Source organism: Heteronotia binoei, chromosome 21 (assembly GCF_032191835.1).
Source record: "Heteronotia binoei isolate CCM8104 ecotype False Entrance Well chromosome 21, APGP_CSIRO_Hbin_v1, whole genome shotgun sequence".
NCBI classification, from domain to species: Eukaryota; Metazoa; Chordata; class Lepidosauria; order Squamata; family Gekkonidae; genus Heteronotia; species Heteronotia binoei.
This window is the reverse complement of record NC_083243.1, coordinates 132,618,431-132,633,408: the sequence shown is the minus strand read 5'-3', so window position 1 is coordinate 132,633,408 and position 14,978 is coordinate 132,618,431. Positions and strand designations below refer to the sequence as shown.

Below are 14,978 nucleotides of genomic sequence, written 5' to 3'. Positions count from 1 at the left end.
CTTCCCATTAAGGATAAGTTTAAATCACGCCATTTTTCCAAATCTTTTTTAATTTCTTTAAGTAGATTTTCATAATTGTCTGTTTTTAAATTACTGCACTTATTTGAAATAAGCACACCTAGGTATTTGATTCTTTTTTCATACAAAACCCCTGATTTTTGCTGAAGAAATTGGATTTGTTCCATCATCATATTTTTTGTCAGAAATTTTGTTTTGTGGTAATTGATCTTCAATTCTGCCCAGTAGCCAAATTGTGTGATCTTGTTTATAAGACAGTCTATTGAATCTATTGGTTGCTCTAGTATAAAAACTAGGTCGTCTACAAAGGCTCTCAGTTTGAATTGTTCACCTTTTATCACTGCTCCCTTGATACTTGTATCTTCCCTTATTTGGTTATTCAGTATCTCTAGAGATAGAATAAAAAGTAGTGGTGACGGTGGGCAGCCTTGTCTTGTACCTTTTTGAATATTGATTGCATCTGTTAGTTTGCAGTTCACTGTCACCCTTGCTCTTTGAAGAGAATATATTGCTTCTACTGTTCTCAAAAAATTTTCACCACATTCCATACCTTTCAGTCGCTGTAACATAAATTGCCAATGAACATTATCGAAGGCCTTCTCAGCATCCAAGCAAATTAGAGCCAATTGTTTCTCTGGATGGGTTTCATAATATTCCAAAATATTACAAACTGTTCTAACATTATCTTTCAGGTATCTTCTAGGAAGGAACCCTGCCTAATCATGATGTATTGTAGACTGTAAAACTTTCTTCAAACGTTGTGCCAATATTGCGGCAAAAATTTTATAATCCACATTTAAAAGGAAAATTGGACGATAATTTTTGATGTCTTTCAAATCAGTATCTTCTTTTGGGATCAAGGATATTGTAGCTTCTTGCCATTAATCTGGTATTTGGCCTTCATCTTGAATGTTTTCAATGAGACACTTAAATGGTAATAATAAAGACTCCTCATAGGCTTTATAGAATTCAGCAGGCAGTTCATCTGGACCCGGGTCTTTGCCATTCTTTTGGAATGCCATTATGTCTCCAAGTTCTCTTATTGTTATTGGTTCATTTAAAAAATTTTGCTGTTCCTCTGTGAATTTACTAAGATTATTTTGGTTAATATAATCTTCTAGATCTATTTTATGAACTTGCTTATCTTCATATAATTTTTTGTAGAACTGTTCCACAATTTGACATATCTCTTGTTTTTGAGCTTTCTCTTTATTATTCTCATCTTTTGGCCTTTTCTTTTCTCATCCTATAAGCCAACCACCTTCCAGGCTTGTTAGCATGTTCAAAAAATTTTTGTCTAGCATACCTCAGCTTTATCTCCATCTCCTCCATAAGTAACAAATTCAATTGGTGTTGTATTTCTTTCACCTTATTTTGAAATTCATGTTTTGTTGGTTGTTTTTTAAGATTCTTTTCAGCTTCTCCAGCTTGAGACATTAGTTTTTGAAAAATTTCAGTTCTTTCTTTTTCTTGATACTATATCTAATTGCAAGGCCCCTGAAATAAGCTTTAGCAGTGTCCTAAACTACTTGCATCTTTACATCTTGTGTTATGTTCTATTTTAAAAAGGATTCCATTTCAACCTTAGATGCTTTAAGAAAATCTTTATCTTTCAAAATTGAGATATTTAACCTCCATGATCTTCTCATTCGTGTACCTTTGAGCTTTATCATTACAGGACTATGGTATGAAATAACTCTTGTTTGAATTTCTGTCTCAACTAGATCTTTGATCAAACTTGTGGAAAGCCAACACATATCGATTCTTGACCATGTTTGGTGGCTAGAAGAATAATAGGTAAAATTTTTAGAGTTTGGATATCTTGTTCTCCAAACATCAACCAAATCCAATTCTTCTGCTAATTTCCAAAAACTTATTGGCAGTTGGGGACTTTTACTTTTAGTCTGTTTATGCATTCTTTTGTCCAGTTGTCTGTCAGAAACTGCATTAAAATCTCCTATTAGACAATATTCTACATATTCCAAATTTGATAATTTAAGATGCAAGTCTTGAAAGAATTTATCTTGTTGGTCATTTGGAGCATAGATATTTGCCAATAAAAATTTTTTATTGTCCACTGTGATTTCCACTAATAGAATTCTTCCATCTTCAGAGGCATACTGCAATTGTGGGTTAAACTTGTCCTTAATATATATTGCCACTCCCCTTTTCTTCTTATTTATATCTGTTGCTGCAAATAAGTTACCAATTTTTTTATTTTCAAAAGATGTTGATCTTTAGCTAAAATATGGGTTTCTTGCAAACAAATTATGTCAAACAAAAATTCCATTTTTGTTTTAAACAATTTATTGGTAGCATATGGTTACAAAGCTTATCTATTTCTTAATTTTTTCTTTTTTTTTCACATTAACCCATATGACATTTCCATCCCCCCTCCCTCCAATGTTGACTTCCCCGAGGTTATAAGTTCAAATCCATACTAAAGGCACTTCTGATTGCTCAAAGTTCCGTATATATATTCTTACAACTAAAAAAATGTCCAATATTTCTTTACTTTCCAAGTTTTCTCCATATATCCTTTAAATTTTCTCCACTCCCTTTTGAATATCTCTAAATCATAGTCTCTTAGTGTTCTGGTTAATTTGTCCATTTCACACCACGATAAAACTTTCATGGTCCATTCCCATTTCTCTGGTATTTTTTCTTGCTTCCAAAGCTGCGCGTACAAAGTCCTAGCAGCTGATAACAGGTACCAAATTAAAGTCCTGTCTTCTTTTGGGTATTTTTCTAATTGTAATCCAAGTAAAAACGTCTCTGCAATTTTCTTAAAATCATAGCCCAAAATTTTGGTGATTTCTTGTTGTATCATCTTCCAGAATTCTTTCGCTCTTTCACATGTCCACCACATATGGAAGAAAGAACCTTCATGTTTTTTACATTTCCAGCATCTATCCGACATTTTCTTACTTATCTTAGCCAATTTTTTCGGAGTCATATACCACCTATACATCATTTTAAAACAGTTCTCCTTAATGCTTTGACAAGTTGATATCTTCATTGAGTTCTTCCAGAGGTGCTCCCATGTTTCCATTTGTATTTCTCTATTCACATTAATTGCCCATTTGACCATTTGAGACTTTACTACTTCTTCTTCTGTAGACCATTTCAATAATAACTTATATACTTTTGATATCAATTTTTCATTGTCACCTAACAGGACTCTTTCCAGTTCTGTTTGTTCTCGTCTAATCCCCTCTGATTTTATGTCATTTTCCATCAAACTTTTAATTTGTTGCATTTGAAACCAATCATAATTGTTATTTAGCTCTTCTGAGGTTTTTAATTCAATTTTGTCTCCTTGAATCTTAAGCAGTTGGTTATATGACATTTCTCTTTTTTCTTCAGAATCAGCTGTTATTTTTATTACTTCTGCTGGCACTATCCATAATGGTTTTCTCTCGTCCCCGTATTTCTTGTATTTTATCCAAGTATTTAGTAATGTATTTCTGACATAGTGGTGAGAGAAAAAACCATCCATTTTATTCTTCCCATAGTACATGTATGCATGCCAGCCGAATCTATTTCCGTGAGCTTCTAACCACAAAGGTTTTTTATCTAACAGCATTATCCAATCTTTTATCCATGTCAAACAAACTGCATCGTGGTATAGTCTTAGATCGGGAAGTTGAAAACCTCCTCTCTCTTTGGCATCCGTTAAGATCTTCATCTTTATCCTTGGTTTCTTTCCGGCCCAAATGAAATCAGAGATTTTCCTTTGCCATTTGTTGAATTGTTTTGCTTCTTTTACAATCGGGATGGTTTGAAACAAATACATTATCCTTGGCAAAATATTCATTTTGATTGCAGCTATCCTGCCCAGTAAGGACAAGTTGAGTTTATTCCATTTCATCAAATCTTTGTCCATCTTACACCACAGTTTTTCATAATTGTTTTTGTATAAATCAATGTTCTTCATTGTTATCTCTATTCCAAGGTACCTAACTTTGGTTGTGACTTCACAACCTGTCACCTTTTGTAGTTCGTTTGTTTTATTTGGTTGCATGTTTTTACAGAGGAATTTCGATTTCTCCTTATTTATGTATAATCCTGCTAGTTCTCCGTATTCTTTTATCTTAGCTAACAGCAGTGGTGACACTTGAACCGGATTCTCCATTATGAACACTATATCATCTGCAAAAGCTTTATATTTATAAGAGAATCTTCTAATTTTTAGACCTTCTATTTTTTCATCTTTTTGAATTTGTTGTAACAAAATTTCAAGAGTCATTATAAACAACAATGGTGATAGCGGGCATCCTTGCCTTGTTCCTTTACTCACTTTCAATTCTTTGGTAAGGTCTGCATTTATACACAATTTTGCATGCTGATCTGTATATATTGCTCTTGTCATTTTTATAAATTGTTCCCCTAAATTAATTTTTTCCATTACCGCAAACATAAAGTCCCAATTTAAGTTGTCGAAGGCTTTCTCTGCGTCAACAAAAAATAAGGCCACTTCTTTTTCCGGGTGCTTTTCATAATATTCCACAACATTAATAACAGCTCTTACATTGTCCCTTATTTGTCTTTTAGGAAGAAATCCCGCTTGGTCTTTGTTTATAAAGTTGGTCAGGTATTGTTTCAGTCGCTCTGCTAAAATTCTTGTATAGATCTTATAGTCATTATTCAACAATGAGATTGGTCTATAATTTTTTACGTTTGTGCTATCTTTATCTTCCTTAGGAATCAGAGAGATTACAGCTTCCCTCCAGGTCTTTGGGATTTTCCCTTCTTCTCTTATCGTGTTTAACAACTTCAACAGTTTGGGTGTTAATTCATCCTTGAGAGATTTGTAAAATTTTGACGTGAATCCATCTGGCCCTGGAGCTTTACCCTCTTGCATTGCTTTTATTGCTGCTTCTATTTCAATTTTCTCTATTGGGTCATTTAATATCTTTTTCATATGTTCCGTCAAAGGTGCCACCTGAATGTTTCGTAGATACTCTTCCACTTTTTCTTTACTTACATTCACACCCTTGAATAAATTTGCATAGTATTTAAAGAATTCTCTTTTAATTCCTTCTTGATCCACTACTGTTTTCCCATTTGCCATGATTTTATTTATAGTCTTATTTTCTTTCCTTTTTTTTAATTGCCAGGCCAGGTATTTACCAGGTTTGTTTGCACTTTCAAACGATTTCTGTTTCAAATTTTTTAAATTCCATTCTAATTCTTTATTCAGCAAATGTTTAACTTGGGATTGTAATATCGTAATTTCTTTTATTAATTTTTTCTTCCCTGGTCTTTTTTTTAAGTCCTTTTCTTTTTTATCTATTTCATTTTGCAGTGCTGACAGCCTTTCTTCTCTTGCTCTTTTGTCTTTATTATTCAATGTAATTAATATACCCCTCATTACTGCTTTATAAGTGTCCCATACTGTTGGATATTCCATATCATCCGTTTCATTTATTTGGAAGAATGCTGCAGTCTCCTTTTCTAAGAATGTTACAGTGTCTTTATTTTGTAGTAAATCCTCATTAATTCTCCATCTTCTTGATTTTCTTTGCAATTTTGTTGACCAGCATATTGGATTATGGTCCGCCCAAACCTTTGGAAGAATCTCAATTTTTTTTGTTATGAGGCCCAAGCCTTGGGAACCCCACAACATGTCAATTCTGGAAAAAGAATTATGCCTTGCTGAGAAAAATGTATAGTCTCTTACCTCAGGGTTGAACTTTCTCCAAATGTCTTCTAGATTTTCCTGTTTAATCAACTCAAAGAAAGAATTGGGCAGCTTCCCTTCTTTATCATTCTTCTTTGGACTTGATCTGTCAAGGTTATTTTGTATTGTCCCATTAAAATCGCCCATCATCAATACCTGGTCATAAGTCTCTTCGTCCATTTGTCTATTTATGTCTTTAAAGAATTTGTCTTTCGCTCCATTGGGTGCATAGAGTCCTAGTAGTAACGTTTTTTTCGCCTCAATCGTCACCTCAACAGCAATGTATCTTCCTTCTTTGTCTTTAAAGATTAATTTTGGGTCAAGTTGTTCTTTAATGTAAAAAACCACCCCTCTTTTCTTTTGCTCTGCTAGTGAAAAAAATTCCAACCCCAAATTTCTATTCCACAAAAATTTACTGTCCTTGCGTTGTATATGAACTTCCTGTAAACAAATTATATTACATTTTTGCTTTTTAATCCAATGAAATGTTCTCCTTCTTTTCTGTGGTGAATTTAGTCCATTTATATTCCAAGATAGTAATTTGTACTCCATTATGATGTTGGTTCTTTATTTTCTTCAAAAAAGCTATGCATCTCTTGTTCGCTTCTTATTGTAATCCTTTTGCCATTTTGTTCAAATCCAAGACCCTCTGGTATTATCCATCTATATCTTGTGCCCTCTGCACGCAACTGATCGGTTAGCTTCTTGTACTTTTTCCTATCGCTGATCACTTCTCTTGGTAGCTCTTTCATTATTTTAACTCTGCTCCCTTCTATTGCCCAGGCTTTTTGGTACCCTTTCCTCAAAATTTTCTCTGCCACTTCTTTTGATCTTAATCTTATGACGATGTCTCTTGGCAGACCTTTATTTTTCGCAAAAATTCCATTTTTGTCAAATATCTAAAAGTCTTCCTCCTTTTGGCAGGAGAGTTGAGTCCATTCACATTAATAGAAACTATTGAGGCCATTACGGGTTTTGCTTATCACTATCTTTTTTATTTTATTTTTTTGGTCTGCTGTCTTGTTGGATATCTCTGTGGTTCATTTGGATTCTCTTCACCAGAACTTTCTTCCTCTTCATCATCATCCTTCTTTTCCTTGCCTTCTTTTTCCTTCACTCTATCCAGAAAATAATGAGCTTTGAAGATGGAATTTATCCTGTACCTGTTCTCCTGGTAAGCAAAAAGAAGGCCTTCTGGCATTAAACAAATGTAGGGTATTTCTCTTCCTCTCAGAAAATCTGTTAATGTTTGGTATTCTCTCCCCTTTTGCCTCACTGGCCAAGGTACCTCTCTTAGAATTTTCACCATATTTCCAGCTATCATCATAGGTTTATCTCTTGCTTGCTTCAAAATGTCATCTCTGATCCTCTTTCTTGTAAGCTTCAAGTAGACTTGATTGGGTAATTTGTTTTGTCTTGTATAACTTGATGGCACCTGTCTAACTTGATCAAACTCTTCTTCCATCTGTTGAGGAGTCACCTATAAGATTTCAGCCAAGGCTTCACTTAATATTTTCTGTAAGTCTTCAGTTTTCTCTTCTGGTATATTTTGAAACCTCAACATATAGGCAGCTCTATCTACTTCCAGCTGCAAAAATCTAGAATCATGTATATTCTGGTTTTTTTCCACTTGTTTCACTTTTGCATATTATCTGTCACCTGGCCATCTAGTACTTTTAAGGCTTTATTAGTCTCAGCTGTCTGTCTGCTATTTTCCAAAAGCTCTTGTTTAATCTCACCCATCTGTTCACCAATATTATCTACTTTACTAGTCAGCTGTGCTATAGCAGTCAAGTAGACTGCTTTGCATTTCTTTCATATCTCCCTGCATAGTCGTAAATTTCCCTGGTCCAGATGGAGCACTGGGTGAAGGTGTTGGTGGCTTTCCTTCTTGATTTTCTTTTTTTTGACAGTTTTTTTAAAACTGTCAAAAAAACTGTCAATCACAGCTTTATTTTCCATTCTTATTAGAGTAAGTACACTCACAGCCACCAAATCTAAATAATGCCTTTTCAGAGTTTGTTTTGGAACTCTATGTTCCTTTTTATAGCAGATAAGCTAATCTCCACCAAGCAATGCCGTTATTATGAAATAGTTTTAACAAGAAAACAACCTTCTAGCTTCTATCAACAATTTGTCATAGCCAAAACAACAGTAGGAATAATAATAAACAAAAACCTTTTAGCAAAACACACTTAGTAGTACAAAGGCAAAACAATTCAGTTCATAACAACAGAAACAATTCAGTATAACAATTCCTCTAGCAATGATGGTTCAATTAAAATCCAAGTCACTACAGAGTCTTTCAACTACTTCAAGGTATAAATTTGTAAGCCAGGGCTGAATGCCCTATTTATAATCCAAGAGTGAGATCAAAAGTTAAAAATTAAACAAATAATTCAAGAAAAAAATGAAGCCAGGCACTCCCAAAGAGAAAAGCAGGAAGTAGTAAAAAATAAGAAAAAAAATTCCAAATTTGATAATCCAAGAGAGGAATGATGAAAAAAAAAAGGAATCCAAAGCCAAAAATATTTAAACCATAGCAAACATATTCCAACCACAGGTAGGAAAAAATTAAAAAAACAAAAACAAAATTAAAGGGTTATATCTATAACATCCAACAACAAGGAATAAGAATCCACTTTGGAAATTTGCACAGATGTTCTTCTTCCAACCAAAAATCCTGTTATGTCTTATAGGTCAGTATAAAATACCCACCAGCATTTAAAAGTCAAGTTAGAGCTCTTATAAATTCATTCAGAGCACTTCAATTTAAGCTTCAAAATACCTTTAAGCCAGCAGTCCTTCACATTCATATATACTTGCAAACAACTTTCCCGCAGTCCAAAACTTTTTCCCCAGAAGGGGGTTTAAAACAAATCAATTACATTCAGCCATCAAGTCTCTTCTACAACTAAAAATTGGTGTGGTTCTCCTTATGCAGGTATTGTAAATGTCACCAAGGTAGGCAGAAACTTTTAGAAGCCTTGAAATAGAAGGAGAGAGAGTTTCCGCCCCCCCTTCTTAGTCTTTTGCCTCAACTTAAATTCCGCTTCAGCCCTGGTTCTCCATTTCCCTGCTTGTCGAGGATAATGCCTTACATGCCAATAATGCAAAGAAAGAACACTTACAAAGATAACGATGAAGATGCAGCTTGTCTTAATATTGCAGAGTTATTTAAATCAAGAAAGGAAGGAAGGAAGGAAGGAAGGAAGGAAGGAAGGAAGGAAGGAAGGAAGGAAGGAAGGAAGGAAGGAAGGAAGGAAGGAAGGAAGGAAGGAAGGGGGAAAGCAGGCAGTTGACTCTCATGCCATTTAAAAATGGTGATTGGAGCGATGAGGCTAGAAGCAAGTAGGATCGGGGGCAGCAACCTCCACTGACACCCCCGTTCTTCCGCTGGAGATCCCTGCCTTCTGGGACCCTTCCTGGGCCCCAGAGTCGAGTCTCCCTTCGTGGGTGACCCCTCAGTCGGTCCGATTTAGAAGTGATTCTGGACGCACCAGTCCGAGCCGCTCCTAATTGTGCGTTGCCGAAACCAGAAGTCTAGTGTTCTGTTTTTAAAACCATATATAAATGTGCCAAAATAGAAAGGGATCTGGGAAATGAAATAATTGTCATTTTAACCTCTGTCTTTTGGTAAACTGATTAGAGGCTTATTTTATGAAAGTCAAATAGAATAAGTTTTACAAGAAAGAGCTATCATGAGTTGTGCTAAAATAGAAGCCTTGCCTCACCAATACTAAAATACTTCCAGAAAGTTAAAAAGCATATAACAAAATTTGCCACAGTACATATTGTGCACTTGGTTTTTCTAAAAGTTTTTGTACTTTTTTAAAAAAAGATGTGTTAGATTTATAATGAAAACATCAATTCATTACATCAAAAATAACTGAGAATTTCTGAACTGATTAAGAGACTCAAAATACCTTCTTAAGTGTTATAATGGCATTATAGAAATATTTGATGTACTTACATCTAAAATAAAATGTGATATCAGTCACTGCATCTAAAAGCCAGTGAAAATTTGTAAAGGGTCTATCAATGTGATCAGGGTTTGCAGCATTTTCTCTGTAAGGAAATGTTTAAAGTAAAGGGTTTTATACTTTAGAAAAAAACAAAGTAAACAAAGAGATGATATTTTGGAAGTTTATAAAATGCAGCTTTGTGCAGTGTGAGAACAAAAACGCATTATGTTCTGGTTCTCAACACATTAGAACTTGGGGGTCATTCTATAATTTTTTGCTAGTAGTCTTAAGACAAACATGAGGAAATAATTTCAAAGCTTACGATCAGTTTGTAGAATTTATTGCTACAATATATTATAAAGGTCACTAGAATAAATAGTGTTTAATAAATAGAATAGAATAAATAGTGTTTAGAATAAACTAGAATAAATAGTGTTTAAAAGAGTTAGGCAAATCATTTGAAATTAAATTTATTATTGCATTGGTCTTGAACTATTAGGTGACAGCCCACAATGAGTTGTACTCTAACCTAAGGCAGTTTGCACAGATACCATCACCATCATTCTTTTGTTCAGTTTTAAGCAAAGATAGTGAAAGAGAGAGAATATCATCCACAGGCAAGCAGTATTTAGAAGTGCTTTCCATGCTTGAAAAGGCTGTTGCATTAATGGCAATTAGCTGTGATAATCAAGGACACTCCATATTGAGAGGTACAGGGAAATATAAAATGGGTATGAATACAATTGCAGTGCCTCAGGGATCTTTCCTAGTCTCTGTATTCTCCAATATCTTTATAAATGACTTGTTCAGTTTTAAGCAAAGATAGTGAAAGAGAGAGAATATCATCCACAGGCAAACAGTATTTAGAAGTGCTTTCCACGCTTGAAAAGGCTGTTGCATTAATGGCAATTAGCTGTGATAGTCAAGGACACTCCATATTGAGAGGTACAGGGAAATATAAAATGGGTATGAATACAATTGCAGTGCCTCAGGGATCTTTCCTAGTCTCTGTATTCTTCAATATCTTTATAAATGACTTGGATGATAGAATAGAGAGGATGCTCATTAAATTTGCAGATAATAGAAAATTCGGAGGGGTAGCAAATATAGTAAAAGACAGAATCAAGATACAGGATGATCTTGATAGGCTGGAAAATTGGGTCAAAACTAACAGAATGAATTTTAAAAGAGATAAATGTAAGGTTCTTAGTAGGAAAAATCAAATGCATAATTATAGGATGGTTGAGACTTGTCTTGATAGTAATAACTGCAAAAAGGACCTAGGGGTCTTAGTAGACCATGCACCGAACATGAGTAATTAATGTGATGCAGTAGCTAAAAAGGCAAATGTGATTTTGGGCAACATCAATAGGAGTATAGTGTCCAGATCATGCAAAGTAATTGTATTACATTGCTCTGCTAAGACCTCACTTGAATTATTGCATTCAGTTTTGGGCACCACAGTTTAAGAAGCTAGAAAGTATCCAGAGGAGGGCAACAAGATGGTGAGTGATCTGGAGACCGTTATCTGAGGAAAGGTGTTGGGTATGTTTAGCCTGGAGAAGAAACAACTGAGAGGCGATATGATAGCCATCTTCAGGTATTTGAAGGGCTGTCAAAATGTTGTGAAAGCAACATCACCCCAGAGTCAAAAACTACTGGTACTTGCACAGGGGACTACCTTTGTTGTTCAGTCGCGCAGACAAGTCCAACTCTTTGGGACACCATCGACAAAGTCATGCCAGGCCCTCCTGTCTTCCGCCATCCTCCGAAGTCTGCTCAAATTTGTGTTTGTTTCATCAGTAACGCTGTCCAGCCATCTCATCTTTTGCCGTCTTCTTCTTCTTTTGCCTTCTGTCTTTCCCAGCATCAGGTCTTCTCCAGTGAGTACTCCCTTCTCATTTGGTGGCCAAAGTATTTGGGCTTCAGCTTCAGCATCTGATCTTCCAGGGAACAGTCTGGGTTGATTTCCCTTAGGACTGACTGATTTGATCTTCTTGCAGTCCAAGGGACTCTCAAGATTCTTCTCCAGCACCACATCTCAAAAGCATCTATTCTTCTGTGCTCATCCTTCCTTATGGTGCAGTTCTCACAGCCATACATTACTACTGGGACTACCTTTTCCTTTTTACATATAGAGGATGAAGTGGCGTTGCGTTTTTTTGTTGCTCCAGAAGGTTAGACCACAACCAATTGATTGAAATTAAATCAAAAGAATTTCCAACTAAACATTAGGAAGAACTTTCTGATGGTTAGCACTTCCTCAATGGAGGTCTTTCTTAGAAAGTATTCTTTGAAAGTGGTGGGCTCTTGTTCTTTTGAAGTTTTAAAGCAGAGGCTAAATAGCCATCTGACAGCAATGCTGATTCTGTGAATTTAGGCCAATTATGAGACAGGAGGGCAGGAAAGGATGAGTCAGTACTCAGCTCTTGTGGCCCTTTTCTTCATCTCCTGAGTAATGCCTGTCATCACTTGGGAGTCAGGAAAGAGTTTTTCTTCTGCCACAAAAGAACATGTCCCTCTTTCATTTTACAATGAAGCAATCCATTCTCAAGTGCTTGCACATCCACTTCTCCCAGCTCATAAGATATCTCTTGTATTCCTTGAAATGTTAAATCCTGTATATTTTCAGCTTTGTCACATTTGTCAAGAAGCTTTTGTATACAATCTTTTATGAACTCTGCTAAAAGGCTGATTCTCTCTGATTGGAAAAGATGTTGGCTATAAAGTCCTTTTGAGTATTCACTTGGGTTTGATATGCCATCTTCCCCTCAGTATGCATCAGTCTAATAGCAAAGCAATTAAGACCAGAAATCCAATTTAAAGTCTCAGTTAATAAATCCTTCCAAATTTCTAGTTAAATTGTTTTCTTCTCCTGAATTCCAATTGAAATTACTTCAGTTCAGACAGATCACAAGATAAATTTCTCACATATAAAGTCACATTAAGCGTTTCGTCAAATTATATTGTACTGTATTGTAAGTCCAATTGCTGCATTATTTAATTTTGTACCAAATCAATCCATATATAAATATTCACTTCAATTTCAACTATTTAAAATAATAACAGTTATTGCAGGTTAGTTCATTTAAGTTTGAAAGTCAATCTTCTGTGTGTGTGCGGGGGATGTCTTAGGTCTTCTTCCCCCTCTTTCTGAACAATTCAGTTTGGCACTATAGTAAAAGTTTAGCTGATGAGTAACACTGCGAAAAGGACTTACTTGCAAGGTATATTTTTGCTGATTGTAGTAGCAGAACGCTTCAACATCCAGTTGTTCTGTTGGTGGTAGTCACAGCTGGTGCCAATCAAAATGGCAATTGCAGCAGCAAGGCTTCAGGGTAGAGAAAGAATCCCAGGTTTCAGCTGCCGCTGAAAACCCTGGATTTTGTCACTCCCCATGCTCAGATACTCCTCTTCTGGAGTCCCTTTGGGTATCCATATATCCGGACTCCCTCAATCCACACAATTCGAAGGGGGTCCCAAGAGCTGCAATTCCCCCTTGATCTTGTTGCGCCAAAGCTGGAACAGAAAATACAAACATTCGAGATAAAGAAAGAGGAGAGTGACGTTGACCCGGCTTGCAAGCTTGTTGCAGAACCAGTGAGGATCAGAAGGGAAAACCTTGAAGAGTCAAGCAAAATCTGAAGGACTGTTGCAAGATTTAAGAGGATTAAAACCTGGAAGGCTTTTAAGAAGAGACTATAAGGTTGTACTTCAACTGGTATGACATTTTGGGACTCATTTTTTGGAATTTTGATTTTGAAGGGACATTTCAAAACAAAAAGCAGGACTATCTGAATTTTTATTTTTCAAATCAAATGGGGAGTTTTTTGTTTTGGTGTTCTTGCTTTGTAGGGATTTGTGAATCTTATAGTCATAATGAAGGTTTAATAATTGTTAAAATGGGGGCTTTCAATGATTGATGGCTCAACAGGGCAATTAAATATTAAGAACAATAATGGGAAGTTTAAAACTTCTAAAAAATTTTTGAAGCAATTCACAAAATTTTTAAAAATTCAAATTCACCCCACTAGAAGGCTAAAAAGATTTATTTGTTTATTTTTATTTATTTTAGTATGCTTATATTTTACCCTTTCCCGTGAATGGGCTCAGGGTGGATCACAACATGCAAACAACAATAACTCCTACAGTTCGGAGTTAAAACAATACATTAAAATTAAACAGATAAAAACAATGAAACAAAGTGCATCACAGGTGGAAAGGGCACATCATACAAGATTAGCGATTATAGGCCCAATTTAAATAATAGTAGATAAATTGTTTAATGAGGATTAGGAGTACTGTAGCTGCAATTAAACACACACACATTTATAAATGCACACACACACATAAAAATGCTTGTGAATAGGGAAAATGTATACATACCTTGAACATTTTTGCTCTTTTTTGAACGGTAAATGAAGAGGTATTCTTCTGATTATCCCCATGTTCTGAGATATTTGCCAATGAATTAGTCCACTATTAACTTTTCTTTTAATTTCCAGGGAAGGTAGTAAGTAGAATTTATGGTCATTGAAATAAATCTTTCCACTAGATGGAAAGTTTCCTTCTCTATTTAGCATGAAGTTGTAAAGACAATTAAGAATGGTCATCTCCCTTAGCCCTGTCTGTTGTTGCTGGATTGCAGCTGTGAAAGCAGCATTCGCATTTGATTTTTTTTTTGCTTTCTTTTTTCCTTTTCCTTTTTGTTTGATATATGGATTGGGCTTTGTGAGATGATAGATATGATAGATAAGATTTTGGAATTCACTATTGAATATTTTGTAAAACAGTAGGATTTTATAATATAATAATATAAATAGGGTATAATCAAAGTCAGTTGGGGGACAGGGGGGTTGAGGGAGAGCCACCAAAACTGCAGGCAGCTGTAAGGGACTCTCCCCCAACGAACCCCCAAGGCCCAAAAATATTGGGCCAGGGGGTCCCTATCTGTGGGCTCCCCAAAAGGCCCATTTGGAAAAACCCAATTAGCCGCTTCCCCCACTGTAATTGCTGTGGGAAAAGCAGCTCTAGGGAACTAGGGGTTTGGGGGAGAGCCCCCAAAACTGCAGGGCAGCTTCAGAGAACTGTCCTACACAAACTCCCGAAGGCCCAAAAAGATTGGACCAGGGGTCCAACTCCAGGGTCACCCAAAGCCAAACCTAACTTCACATCAGAGAATCTCCATAGGACCCATTGCACACGCATCCATCTTCTCTATGAGCCCTACTAGCCTGGCACCAATAAACCTAGTTGCCAACTGAAATGCCACACAAAACCCAATCTTATCAAGGCCTGCTCTGCAGACCTGG

At 35.7% G+C, this 14,978-nt stretch overlaps 1 protein-coding gene across 1 annotated transcript in view; it reads left to right on the top strand.

Annotated features, from left to right (window-relative positions):
- Positions 1-14,978, top strand: part of DCDC1 (doublecortin domain containing 1) — a 777,962-nt gene that overhangs the window by 230,364 nt on the left and 532,620 nt on the right. The window lies entirely within an intron of this gene.